The sequence below is a fragment of the Protopterus annectens genome, chromosome 7.part0 (genome assembly GCF_019279795.1).
Source record: "Protopterus annectens isolate FY-2018-M chromosome 7.part0, PAN1.0, whole genome shotgun sequence".
NCBI classification, from domain to species: Eukaryota; Metazoa; Chordata; order Ceratodontiformes; family Protopteridae; genus Protopterus; species Protopterus annectens.
The window spans coordinates 1,369,593,265-1,369,608,437 of record NC_056739.1 but is presented as its reverse complement, the minus strand read 5'-3'; positions in this window follow the sequence as shown (position 1 = coordinate 1,369,608,437).

Sequence of the window (15,173 nt, the reverse complement as noted above, 5' to 3'; positions counted from 1 at the left end):
TGAACTAATAAACAATACGGCTAACCTCATATTTATTTTTATTTATTTATTTTATTTTATTTTATTTTTGTTAACCGGGAAAGTCCGACTGGACACAGGTCCATTTTCAGTGGAGGCCCGGGGAGAAAAGCTAAATGATGCAATATAATATTAGATTAAAACAGTACAAAGCAATTCTTAACATTTATAAGTCGTACAGAGGACCATTTACATGGCATGTGATAACTGTAGTAGAATATACAGTCAGTACTCTAGTAGAATATACAATTAGTACAAATAATACAAATATATATACATTTTTTTTTTTATTGTAGAAATATTAGTAAATATAAAGTTGTAATACATTTATGCTTTAGTATAACCGAGAAGTAAATAAATGCCCATAGTGGCATAAAATAGGATAAAGGTATAGGTAGGATGAGAGTAAGATAAGCTCTGTTAGGTATTGTGTTAGTCTAGAAATGGATTAGAGTGTTTTTCAGGTAAGGGATATGGTACAGAACAGTACAAGTGTTGGAATGTTTACTGCTGTTAGTTTAATGAAATGTTAGGATGAATCTGTGGGATAGCAGTAGAGCTCAGTAAAGGAAAATGTTGTAGTGTAGCATAGTCCTTGCAACTGAGCATAGATGTTGCTACACTGGGGTATAGCAAGAGCAGAGCCAGATATTAGAATAGTAGGATTTCAAGAGGTGTTTGAAATGGGTGCAAGAAGTAGTGCTGGTTATATTGTTTGGGAGTGAGTTCCAGGTTTGTGCTGTAGTGCAGGCAAAGAGAGATTTACCTGCTTCATTTTTATGTCTAATTACTTGAATGAGATTTTGGTTGCTAGATCTCAGGGCTCTAGTGGTGGTGTAGGGCTTAATTAGTTGTTGGAGGGCAGGAGTTTTTTTCAGGGTAGTAGTAGAGTTTATGTGCAACTATAGCTTGATTGAGTCTAAGTAGCTGAGGAAGTTCCAGCCACTTGAGTTGCATTGGGGAAAGACAATGATGGGATCTATTTGAGGAGTCTGTTGCAAATTTGTCAATTTTGTTGTAGCATGATTCCATTTTGTAAAGTTCGGTCAGGTGAAGGTTAGTTAAGATAGGGGAAGCATAGAGAAGGATAGAGAGGAGGTGGCTTCTTGCAATAGTGGCTTTGGTCTGATTAGTCATGAACTTTTTATTTCTATAGAGCAGACCCAGTTTTTGGTTGACCTTTTTGATGGTTTGTGCTATATGGATATCATACTTTAGGTAGTTATCAATGTCAACTCCTAGCAGTTTGGTGTGGTTGGTTGGTGTGATTTGAATATTGTTTTTGGAGTTTATAGTGAGGTTATAGTCTGAGTTGGATGATCTGCCAGGGGTGAATAGTATTAGTTTGGTTTTCTTTGGGTTGATAAGAAGTTGTATTTTAGTAAACCAGGTTTCTGCTAGGGTAAAGTTGTATTGGGTGATGGTGTGTAGTTCCTTAATGCTGGGAGCAGCACAGGTTATGGTGGTGTCATCAGCATATTGAACTACTGTAGCAGTGGGTAGTGAAGAAGAAATGTCGTTAGTGAAGAGGGAGAACAGCAGTGGGCCAAGGATTGATCCCTGAGGGACTCCTATGGAAACTGGTAAGAGGGGGGACAGCTTTTCTTGCCAGAGAACTGCTTGTTGGCATTCTGATAAATAGCTGTTGAACCAGAGTATGGTGGAAGGGCAAATATTGAGACTAGATAGAGTATTGAGGAGCAGATTGTGGTTAACCATGTCAAAGGCTTTTGATAAGGCGAGGAAGATGGAAGATACAAAAAGACCTTGGTTTCTAAAGTGATTGACTGTATTGGTATAGGATAGAAGGGCAGTGGTTGTGCTGTGGGAGGGTCTGAAGCCGTGTTGGGAGTTGGATAGTAGTTTATTTTGTTGAAGATATTGCATTAGTTGCAAGTGGACAACTCTTTCTACAATTTTTGATAAGGGTGATAGTATGGCAATTGGACGATAGTTGGTTAGCTCTAAGGAGTTGCCACCTTTATGCAGAGGGACAATACTCCCCTTGTTTGAGTTCTTCAAATCCCTTTAGATGCACGTTAGTTCAGCTTCATAAAATGCAGTACATGCCTGTTCCCCTTGTTTGAGTTCTTCAAAAAGTTTACCAAGGCTAAGGAAAGAGGTAAACAACCTTCACTGCCTACCTGTACTTTTCCAAGGCCTTCAAAACTATCCTTCATACTGGTATTATTGACAAACTTCCAGTGCAACATGAACCCTTGTGTAATCTGCTATCTGAAAGAAAACATACCATAAATGTCATTGGTATTTTCTCTAAATAGAGGAACAACACCAGTGATGTGCCACATGGCTCTACCCTGGGCCCCGTCTTCTTCGGTATATACTTCCCTGACATGAAACAGATATCAAGGGACTATGGATAATCACATTTACAGATGACTGCAAAGTGGGGAGCTACAATCAAATCCCATTCCAATATTTATTTATTTATTTTTATTTTATTTTACATTTGTTAACCGGGAAGGTCCGACTGGATATATGTCCATTTTCAGCGGAGGCCCAGGGAGAAAAGCTCCATACAGTACAAATAAGACAGACAACATAATACACTGGAAAATCCAATAGAGAAATACAATCCAGAGAAATTTTTCATAATTACATAATGAAAGCAGAATAATATTTACATAATAACATATTGAAACCATTCCATTATAAGAGTAATTTGGGTTGTACAGTGTATTTGTAGGTCATTTTTGAAGTTCTTAGGTCAAGAATCAAGAGGTGCATATATAATTGTGTTACATCTTATATGTCTTAGATTTCACTTAATCACATGGCAGTAGAGTAATATATTCAAATTCTATAGCAAATGTTGGGCCAAGTCTAAGCAGGTGCGTTAACTGGGAGCATGTCGATCTATAAACAGCAATTCTAGTGACTGTCAACAGTCTAAATAAGAACTGCTGAATTAACTTTTGGCAATAGTGGAATTTTCTCTTTTCTCTACTATTGTTTGGCCTCATAGTATGTTTGCATAAGTTTGGGAGTGTGAGAATGTCCCTAGCACAGAGGCTACAGGGGGGCTTGCTCCCTACAAAAATAAAAATGACTGGTAAGGTTCATCAAGAGTTGTTTTGGCAGTTTCTCTCTCTTTTTTTCCTCCGGTGGTTTTGCTTTTGTTTTTAAATATTTTTGATGGATCATCAGGATTTCTGTTAATGATAGGATTACCCACAACAACAAGAAGTGCAACATAGTTTCCTTAGCAACCATAGAATCATTACCAAATACCTTATAGTCACCTGAAATCTGACACAGTTATCAGGAACTTGGGTATCAATGTTAATAAACTGTTCTTTGATCACCTTGTTGCTATGATTAGAAGATCCTTCTACCTTACACAAGATATCCTTCAGTGTATCGCACCAAGATTAAAACTGTTATGCTCCCACACTGCTCTTCCCTTAATAGTCCCATCATTGAATAAAATACAGCACCTTGCTAGGTACTTATACCAACATGAGTGTTCACATTTCCTCACTAAAAAAGATCTCAGGTGTCAGTACCCTTTCCTACTATGATAAACTAAAAGCCTTATTCCTCTATTTTGTATAGGCTCCTGAAAGATGATATCGACTTAGCTTTCTGTGCTTTGAGTGACACGACACTCTTAAAACTCCTCAACATAAATAGAACCAGTAGTAAAGCATGCACCTGTTCCACTGTTCTCTATGTAGTTTTCTGTGCTATGAATGACACAGAACTCTTTGAGCTCCTTCACCTAAATAGAATCAGTGATAAAGGATGCACCTCTTCCACAGATGTAAACCTGTACTGCAATATCAATAACAGCAGATGATGCCACATGTACTTAACTGAATGTGCTACCCATTTCTGGAACAACTTGCCCATTCATATCAAGCCGAATACCTCCCTTGAAGTCTTAAAAAATATTCTGATGACTGGATGGGTGATTGCAAATTTTCACCTCAGATATGTGGCAAAACTCTATTTAATGGGGGAAAATATACGTTTTCTCAACCAATATGACTGAGCTTCTCCTTTGTATCCTTGACCATAAGCTTGGTCAAGATCTTACCAACCTAAACTTGCCGTGTTTTCTCTATATTTATAATTAAATAGAGGTAAGCTCTATTGATACACTTCAGTACATTAGAAAGTGTACAATATTTGCTTGCTCAGTTTTCAGTTTTATGTCTGACGTTATGGATGTACTTCTAAGTCTCTTGGTAAATTATGGGCTCCATGAATGGCATGAAATGAAATGCACCCAACTACATTCTTGGGGGTATTCTCTCTTTCCTCACACCATAATGCCCTCTGACCTAATTATATTAAAGAGGGGATGCAAGGGGCTTTGTCTCTTGCGTGAGCATCTGGAGGACTTTGCTGCTTCATAGAAAAAGTTGATTCCATTCCGTTGTAGTTGTATTCATTTTTTTTAGTTCCTTTTGCACTCATGTCATTCACAGCCATATCAAAGAGCCATGATGTTATTCTTAACCTTCATGAAAATAGTACAAATGTATGATTTGTATCAGTGCCAATGAGAAGTAAATGCAAATTACTTTTCAATCATGCTGGGAATCATACAAAATCCATTTAGTGTTCCTTCATTTAAGAGCTAAGGGCATAGCCAAGTGCTAAGGTTGAGTCAGGAATGTTTCATGACTTACATAAATATAATTATTAAAGTGATGGGTCGAAAGGAGAGTCTGACTAGACAGTTATGGTCCTGGAAATAGGATGCAGGCACATTCAGTCTGTTGATGTGGTGCCTTACTTCTTCAGAAACTCAATAGCTCTTTGAAAGTATAAGTGTGTTTGAGCCATATCCATGATTTTAAAGTAATAACTTTTACCAGATGACTTCAGTTTGATTGGCAATTCAGACAGGGTGTTGAGTGTTGGTCCAGGGTAAGAGCCATGACCTATTCTTGCATTATCACATAGCACCGCAACCAGGGACTGCATGTGAGGAATCATGCATGTATCCACTACTAAGTTACAACCACAGCAGGTATGTTAGAGCTTCATAAAGACAAAACATGATCTCCATGATGTATGATAGCACCATTCCTGGATCCTGACTCTCACCCTGGGGTGAACAAATAGGACAGCCAGATGATCATGTGAGGTGACACTCTAAAAAAGTTATTAATGTGTTTTATACAAATGAATACTTAAGATAAAAGGTCTGACTTACTGTAGTCAAATACTTTTCCTACAACATTACTATGCTTATATATTTGCAAGTCTTCAGTTCTAAAGTGCAACACGATGTAGATCTGTTTTTTGCAGCTTAATTATCTGGAAGTAAATGGATGCCACATTCAAGCAGTATAGTAAAATGTAAATGCTAGCTCAGTTCAATAATTAAATGTGTTCTGTTAATTAGTTTTTCAGTTCTGGCTGTACTTTTTTGGGGGGGAATGAGTTGCAGACAAACGTTTTAGATTATCATATATAATAGGGAACCTAATTCTAAGTTAAATAACTTCTGAATGAAATGATTTGACTGTGGGGTTCTTTTAATCACAACACAGATGTGCATAATATTATGATCTCTTTTTACAGGGTTTTGTTTTCATTGTGTAGCCTGTCCAACATGCTGCATAGTTGGATTGTACTCTGCTTCTAAATTCTTTTTCATATTGTATGCACAACATTATTTCCTGTTCACTCCAGACTAACCTGTTTTTTCTATACTATAGTCCTGCCTTTTCACCTGGTTCTCATTGCCCACTTGATGCTGATACCTCCTTATTCATTTGATCCTCTAAAGAAAAAAAAAGTGTGTATTTAATGATCAAAAACTCTATCTATGAGGTGTATTTGTTACTATGTATCTATTTTTTTACTATGATGCATTTACTCCTTAGAACCTATTTTTTACTGTGTATGGTGCACTTATTCCTTAGAACCTATAGTATGATGCTATTATATAAATATGAAACCATCTGTTTTCATGCTGTATAACTTTATTGTATGTACTGGAGCTTTTCTCCCCGGGTCTCCACTAAAAAAATGTTTTTTTTGCTCAGTCATGCATTTACCTGGTAAACAAATGTAAATAAATAATAAATAAATGAATACATTTCAAATTATATAACTGACATAACTTACAGCTATCTCCAGGAGCATTGCCTAACTCAAACTCCTGATCTTCCTGATGTAGAGCAATAAAGGTAGTTTCTCTAAGGGTTGAGAAAGTGGTCTTCTTAAAGAATGATGGCTCTAGATACAGTTCAGTAAAATAAATATTCAGCATATGTACATTTTTAAATATTTTAGGTCTGGAAATATTGTGAGAAACAGTAGTCAAAAATAATATTTTCCAAAATACTCAGTACTGATGCAATGTTTCTCATATTCTTGAATTAACATAATTTGGCTATAAAATGGCATCTATCTATTAACATCCCTACCAATCTATCTTGCTACATATGAGTACATAGAAAGAGGACGGCTGTGACATTTTCAGAAGATACACTGTGTTAAGTGGCAATAAAAGACCTCATTTTATGTTGCATATAATATGAATGCCTTTTTAATGATCATTTGATTTTCCATCTTTAATTTGCATTCATATAATTGAGGTCAAGAGAAAATTTAGAGAATACCCTACATATATTTTAGCAGGCAATGAAGAAAACATCTCAAAATGACCTAATTTATAAATTCATTATAAAGAAATTATTAAATATAATTCTAAAAAAATTATAGTGTTGAACAAAGCTTGAAGACTTTCAACAAAAATTAATTTTGCATTTTTATATCTGATTAATTTAACAGGCATGCTGGTAAGAAATATATTTATTTAAAGAACATCAAAAGCTTTCCTGTTAATATTTAACATCATGAAAGTAAGCAGATCTAATATTTCCACATCAGGCTATTTTGCGTTATGCTCTCATTTGTTTTGCCAGCTTTAACTTTATTATTTATGTTACATTTATAATTTAGCATTCATTAAATGCAGCTTAATTAAAATTATAATATTGCAGCCTTTGACTATTTTCCAGTTAAAAACTGTTATAAAATAATTTTATTTCTTCCTGATATTAAAACAGTGCTTCCTTCATACTGCACTTCTCTTAGAATATGAGTGTGTCTACATTAAATAAAAAAAGCAAAACTTGCAATAATTTGAAGTTACAAGAACAATTAATTACAAAGAAAGAATTTTCTTACAGAATAATACTGAAATAATGACATATAGGTTGTAGATAACCACATTTTCTCCTCCTGCATGTCCACAAAACAAGCAGTACCAGAATTACCCATTCTAAAGACTTAAAGCTTGCTTGTGATATAAATAGGACCTGCTGGAGACAACCCAGTCTATGGAAGAGGCTTCCCATCCATGTGAAGTAGAGTTCCTCCCTAATCCAATTCAAGTGCAACTTGGACAATTGGATGGGAAACCAAAAATGCATCCCTTGTTTGGCAAACAGGTAACCTGTAAATGGTTCATCTTCCAGGCCCATGTTTACACTTATCAATTATATCGGAACTCATCAGAGATTTGAGATGCATGGCTAGGCTTAAAAGGCCCTTGTGCTCGTTAGCCTAGTAAACACCTATAAACCTATGGGCATATAGGTATTCAAATCCACTAATGCCTTGTGTCCATTGAGCAGCTACTCGACAATGAAAGAATGCTTCAGATCTCCTCCATGTCACACGTAACAATCTAAAACTATGTGCTAATTCAGTTTTCAAACAAATGTGACAACGCAGATGTGTGTACTGCATGTAGTAGTCATAATGTTTAATTTAAGGAATTCTTTAAGAAGAACCGCTTTCCAAATGTTCTGTAGCTTCCCTACCTAACTGCTGTTTTATTTTAGTATAGGATGACAAATAACAAAGTAACTATTTTAAATGTTGTTTCAGACTAAACATAATGTTAAAAATGCCACTGAGTTGTTTTTTTTTTTTTTTACAGAAGAGCAAAAACACCCCTTGCACCCCATTATATGGACTGCAGCTTATTTAGCCCCCCCCACAACTTAATGTAACTTAGCACACTTTATGGGTCTCCAAAGACCAATGTGGAGTTTTGATTAGTTGTGCATTACCACACATTTTATTGTCACAAAAGAAAAAGACTGTAATCTTTAATCATGAGAAAAGTACCTCTTTTTGTCCAAATTGTTTTATTTTACATAAGCAAGTTGGGACATGGCATATATCGCTTTATGGGCTGTAGCCACTGCCAAGTGCTTAAACACATAATAATATGCAATCAGGATTAGTGGAAGGGGTGCTCTATTTATAGAATAATAAAAGGCACTGTTTGAATTAGAGCACCTCATCTTTGCCACGCAGTCCCCTTTATTATTCTGCCATTGGCACTTTCCAAGTATACATACCAGTTTAAGTCCTTTTTATTCGAGTGAAGTATGGTATCATGTTATCACAATTACATACCAGATGCATACTCGTGGCAATGTCACCAGAGGAGGAGGATGAAAGAAAAAAAATAAGTTGTATCAAACCGTATTTGAAATTAACCAGAAAATTTAGAAAAGTTAAGATTATTTAAGCGTGTTATACAATGCGCAGAATGGGCAACAAAACTTCAGTAAAACTGAGTCATAGTTAATCTATGGAAAACAAAACTAAGCAAGATTTCTCTATAACAGGTAATTAGTTTTTGGTGATATGTAATCCTGTAACTAGATTAACCCAGTAAGTGAAGACAGTTTCAATTAGCAAAAAACTAAAAATAACAGTATCAACAGCACAACCAAATGTATTTCAATAAATCCATTACTTCGGAAAACATTGCTTAGAAATGGTTGTAAAAAAGTGCCCTAGTGAATAATTTTAAGTTAGCAAAGTCTTCATTCTTCATTGACACGCCCCAATCCCTGTTTACTGGTGGAAACACACTAGTCTTAACAAATATGAGGTCTTCTCTGAGCAAAGCATTCAGTTTGGTTTATCACTGAATGGTTTTATTACCTTTTATTTTGCAGTTCCATAAGATTGCTCCATACCTTTCTTGTTAGCATAGAATTTACTACACGATAATAATCACTGATCCCGCCAATCTGCCTAATTCTCTAAACAGTTGCAGAACCTGTGTTGCCAAATAACAGATACATTGTTACCATATCAATTCAGCTACAATAGGAACCATTTATTTATTCATTAATGCAAGTGTGCATGTATGTATGCATTTATTTATTTAATTTATTAACTGGATTGGTCACAGTAACAGGACAATTTGCAACCACAACAGGCCACCTAGCAAATGACAACCATTCATTTTAAATAGAGTTACTATCAGTTACGCAAATACTGTAATACACAAACAAGGCAGAACATAGTTTGCATAATGTAATATATACACAGAATAGAATATACCCTACATAATGAAAAAGTGAAGCATTTTCATAGTTGCACAGTACATTCAGGTATGTGTTTACTAGCTGTAGGTCCAAAAGGTTTTAAACTGGTATATAGTTTGACTGTATAGCCAACATTCTCAGAAACGACTTACCCTGGATCCCTTAAATAGTTGCAGTTATATTTAAGAGTCATGTTTGCCTTCCGTAGTTTTTCTGAAAATCAAAGCAGTTTGTCAGCATGATGTGGTTTTTGAGGTAGAATATTTCAAGTGGTAGGGGCTATTTCATTAAACATTTTCTAAGTGGCTGATATTGAGTAAGCAAGCCTTTGTGACTGAGAGCATCCTGATGTGTTAAATTGTAGTTTGCAGTGGATTAGCTTGTTTCTATATAGTATCATCCACTTATACACCAAAAGTTTGGCCATAAAGATAAAGCATTGTAATACTTCTGTATTAAAAGCTATAGTATTTCATATTTTGAGAAGCATGCTGTGATTAACATTTTTAATGCATGGCTGAAGTCTAAAAACATAGCTCTTATTAAATAATCTTTTTCCATGTTAATGCATATTTGTTTTTTCAAGTTGAAAATTACTGGGGTGATGCTGTATTTGGGCTAAAACCATGTTGTCTAGCATAAAATGTATTGTTTGCTCATAAAACATTTTTGCAACAATTTTACCATGTACACAAACATTTGCAGTTGATCTATAAATCATTTGCAGCTTTGGGGTGAGAAAATGAGGGCAGTCATACAACTAGTTAATACTTAAAACCAGTATGTATGATTTTTATAGTTAGCATTAGATTAAATGTGGGTGTAAGGGGTCCTAATAAGATAGCTCCCCAACATGTAGCAATTTAGGATGAAGGAAGTAAAAATGTGGGTTACAGCTATATCTATATAAGTAATGTTCTGACTGCAAATTTACTGACTGTTCTAAACAGAAAATGCTAATGTTCAAGACATTGATATGACGGTGCAGTGGATATTGATGAGTCAACATTAAATAATTTGTTAGTGGTCAGAAATGAGGTTCTGATTCTTTAGCTTTTTTGGGTTATCAATAGCTTCAAGGGATTTCCTTGATGCTTTAAGAATTACCTTATTGGTACTGAATAACTTATTCCAAAATAGGTTTTGATTGCTCAGCTGCTGTTCCTGGCCCTTTCAGTGGAAGGTTGGCATAATGGTTAAGGTGTTCACCTCACAGATTAGAGGTACAGGGTTTGATTCTGACCAAGTGAAACTCGCTAGGAATAAAATGTTCTACAACAGCAGCTAACCTACCACTTACCTATCAAGTTATCCTTGTCTATTTTCTTAGATGCTTGAATACAAGATGTTTACCTTAGTCTGCAGGATTACTGTTTAATTAATCCCATACTTGATACCTGATCTTAAAATTTTAGCTCTTTATATGAGATACAGCTCAGTCTGACAGGAAAAGTCTATTTTGCAGAGGTTGAAGGATATTGTAGAAAGCATCAGGGGCTGTTGTGGCATTGTCTGATAGACTAGTGTCCAGTCTATTTGTTGTAGTTTTGATAACAGAATTTTATCTGATGTATTGTGTACATTTCTGGAAGAAGGATTTTACATGACAGTCTGGAAGGTTTTAGTTTCCATGTAGATAATAAAGGGAATGTTCAATCAGAGAAGGGGAAGTGTTTATAAGGGCTGCAGTTTTTTCCTGGAATGTCATAATAACAATGTAAATAACAGAGTTTTCTCCATTGTTACTGCTAGGTCTAGTTTAGGTGCTTATCATCTGAATTAGGCTGTTGAGCTGCAGGACTCTGCAAATAGTTGTCATATGCAGGTTTTCCCAATTAACATTAAAATCCATTATTCCTATAAGACTGCTACTCATAGATTAAGTCAACAATGTTACTAGGCTCTCTTGTGCAAGATTTGGACAAGAGAGGGATAATATCTTAACAGGACATTCATAGAACCTTCTACCAATATCCTGTTAGTACATCTGTTTGTGATGGAATTACCTTTAGCTATTTATCAATGAGGGTCCTCTCACAGATAAAATGATATAAGAAAGTATCTGTCATAGCTAACATCAAGGAACCTTCTTGATGGTTCCCTGGTTGGCTTGTATCTTTAGCAGTACCACTACACTGGAGGAAATTGTAACAATGCAGAAGCTCAGAAATCAAATATCTTGTCCTAGATACTAACTTACCAAACTTGTCCCCATGCCCTCATGCTGTACTAACTGCAGTAAATGTTGAAGAAGCAGCACACTAACAACTTGATAATTACAGCATAAATAAGCAACACACTAACGACTCGATAATTACAGCATAAATAAGCAACACACTAACGACTCGATAATTACAGCATAAATAAGCAACACACTAACGACTCGATAATTACAGCATAAATGTCTGCTGCGGAGATGTACCTGGAGCAAACACATCTGTGTTGGGTTTTGACAGGAGCATTTCCTAATGGATAGTTAGCTGACTGATCACAAAGACGATGCTTATGACAATCTACTTTGAAAGTGTCTGTCTGACAACAACATGCCCTTCCTTTCTCACAGTAAAGAGTATGAAAACTATGTCCATCTTCTTAAATTCCTGCCTATTCTTCAGGTAACATCTGAATTGCCAGTACATGTCTGTGATGTGAAGGACCTTCTCTGCCCTAGTTTCTGAGTAGCATAGAAAATGGAGAGGTTGATGGACTGGCTCAGTAAACATTCAAAGACACCCTCATAAGGGAGTGAGAGTTTGTCCTGAAAAAAAGAATCCCTGTCATTGTGAAATTTCAGCTATGGCTTCTTACACATAAGGATTTGAAACATTGGGAAGCACTGCCTGTTGGTCATAGCCACCAGGAAAAACATTTCCCAAGAAATGAATTTTATTGCTGTGCTAGCAGTCTCAGGTATTGGATGGGCATGCCTATCTACCACAAAGTTCAAGTCTCAAGGAGAAGATGGGTTCTTTAGTGAATAACATGGATGCAGCATTCCCTTAAAGGACTTCTGTAACAGCCAGTGGTGTGTCACAATCCTGCTGCTGCCTTTTGAAAGGACATGATGTGCAGAGAGAGCTGACTCCTGCAACTTGACTATGGAGTAACTGAGCCCCAAGTTATACAGCCACCAATGAAAAATAAGGATCATCTGTAGGCTGACTAAACAGAGCAGCACAAGATGCCACCTCACTCAATCTGATACTTTGTTCAATCTAGGCACAAAAGCTTGCTAAGTTGGGGGCTTTTGTGATAGCTTAAATCACCTCTGAGACCCCTGTCAGCAAGTCTGGTGGAATAAGAATGTCTACATCAAAAGACAAGGCATGAGGCAGAGTTTGCCTTACCCCCCCCCCCAAACCTTTAGGGACATCTTTGGCTATGACCAGAAATGTTTTCTGCACTACATATGACCTCAGAACCTTAAACCATACCCTATATAGCTATCAACATACAATGAGGTGTCTAGTCAATCATCCCCAAATTATGTGATGAAAGTTCAAGTTCGAAAGAATAACCAGAATGCATTGATAAAACACTCATGTATCCACCACAAGCAACCTCGTACTCTGCTTAACTGAGTGGGAGATGTGGAATGTCACAATCTCTAAGTGGTGAAAGGGCCAGCCTCCAGAGGACCCCATTTCTGGAGAACAAGGTGTAACCTATGTACCTAAAGCTTCAGACAAAGACATCCACTGTCACCAAGGGGCTGAAGTGCCGACAGAAGTATGCCCCTTTCTGTTACCCAGTATCAAATAAGCATGATCAGGTGATATGACCTTGCACTACTTGGTTGTGTAGGTGGCACACAGTGGACTAGGAAGCAATTATTTTTCCAAGGCTTACAGAATTGAGCCCTATATTACTGATGTGGTCTCCCTTTCCTTTGAGGCACACCCTCTGCACATTGTGGGAGACTAGGTGAGCCCCCACCTGCAGGAAAGCATCAGTCATCAATATCTGTGTAGGAGGTTATCTGCAGAAAAGAAGGAACCATCAATAGATTGACTCAAGTTGTCAACCACTCCAGGACCCAGCAACAACAGTCCACTTCCAACAGATGGTTTATGAGCATGGTGAGTCTGTAGCCACTAGCACATTATAACCCATTATAACACTATCATCTTCTGGAAATTGATGGTGCTGTAAAGATCATGGCAGCCATCAGACTAAGAAGGTGTAGAAAAAATCTGAGCCTCGGATTTGAATTATATCCTCACTCAAGAAGCTAACACCATACTCTCCTGAGCCCTCTTTTTGTGGTAGGGTAACCAACTGTGGAGTCTCCAGTTGTACTTTTGAATACATTCTTCTGGGATGTTCATCAGAAAGTACTTCCTCTAATTTGTCATCATTCCTAATGACTGCAACCATACAATGGCCACTTTCAGGGAGTCCCTAGACATGGCAACCAGGATCTGGTGGTCACAGTAATGAGACACCAGGAGACTATTCTATTGTACTGGAAGTGATGCCTACTCAAAATAAACAAAGGAAGTGTCCAGTGTGAACACCTAATATTAATGTTCCAAAGGTCATCCATCATCTCCAGTATCACCACCCAGGCATCACACAGGTGCAAAGAATTGTAAAGATAGTTTAGGTCAGTCTAAGATGTTTTTCACCAGAGAGCACCTCCAAAGAAGATATCCACTGTGAGAGATGTAGAAGGGGAAGTGGACCATATTACCTTGCCCCTCTCAGTAACATGTCCTCAAGAACCTCTAAATCGTCATAGCATGGTGAGGACAATGAAGTGCCATGATCTTTTTACCCACAGAGTAAGTTCATGTGGAGCTCAGTGTGTGTCAGACTAGTGCCTGTCATCAGTGGAGTACAGACTGGCAATGTAATGCCTCTTGCATTAGTGGATTACTGACTGGCACTGTAATGCCTGCTTGCATCAGTGCAGTACAGACTGGCACTGTAATGCCCGCTTGCATCAGTGCAATACAGACTGGCACTGTAATGCCCGCTTGCATCAGTGGAGTACAGACTGGCACTGTAATGCCCGCTGGCATCAGTGGAGTACAGTACACACTGGTACTGTAAAGCCCAGATGGATCAGTGGAGTACAGACTGGCACTGTAATGCCCGCTGGCATCGGTGGAGTACAGTACACACTGGTACTGTAAAGCCCAGATGGATCAGTGGAGTACAGACTGGCACTGTAATGCCTGCTTGCTGGCAGCAGCATGACTGGGAAGGTGTACAGACTTCATACAGATGTTTCTAATGGTGCACTGCTACAGCTATGATTTAAATTCCCATGAGATCTCAGATATTAGCTTGATGTCCAGTTCTTGAGATGTCAGCCTAGGTAAGATCAAATGGACTGTGCTTAACCAGAACCTGCTGGTTTGCATGGGCTTGTGGGCCAGTCATAAGGAGTCACTGGTCCATAGCAGGTCAAATCCATCACTGCATGACTCAAGTAACCAATTTCTGGGCTGAGGTAGGTGACTCAGAGGCTCCAATAGATCATCTATAGGAAGACTAATGCAAGAACCTCAGGATATACTCTCCTGGAGGAGCTGAGGGCATGCCTCTAACAATTCAAAGGTTCTTGACTCTGGCTCAGGACTGGTTAAGACTCAAATCCCTCACTGGTCAACAAGTGAAGTAACCACCTGCAGTATTTATTGTATTTTACAATTCAACTGGGTAAGTGCATTGGATACAAGTCTCCCTTTATAGGGGCAACCACTGTTTGGTTAAGTGCTCAGAATCTCAGAGTAGGCAAATGGAGATAGAAGGAATCAAACCCTGTACTCTTGACTACGTAAAGAAGCTCATTACAGCTCACAG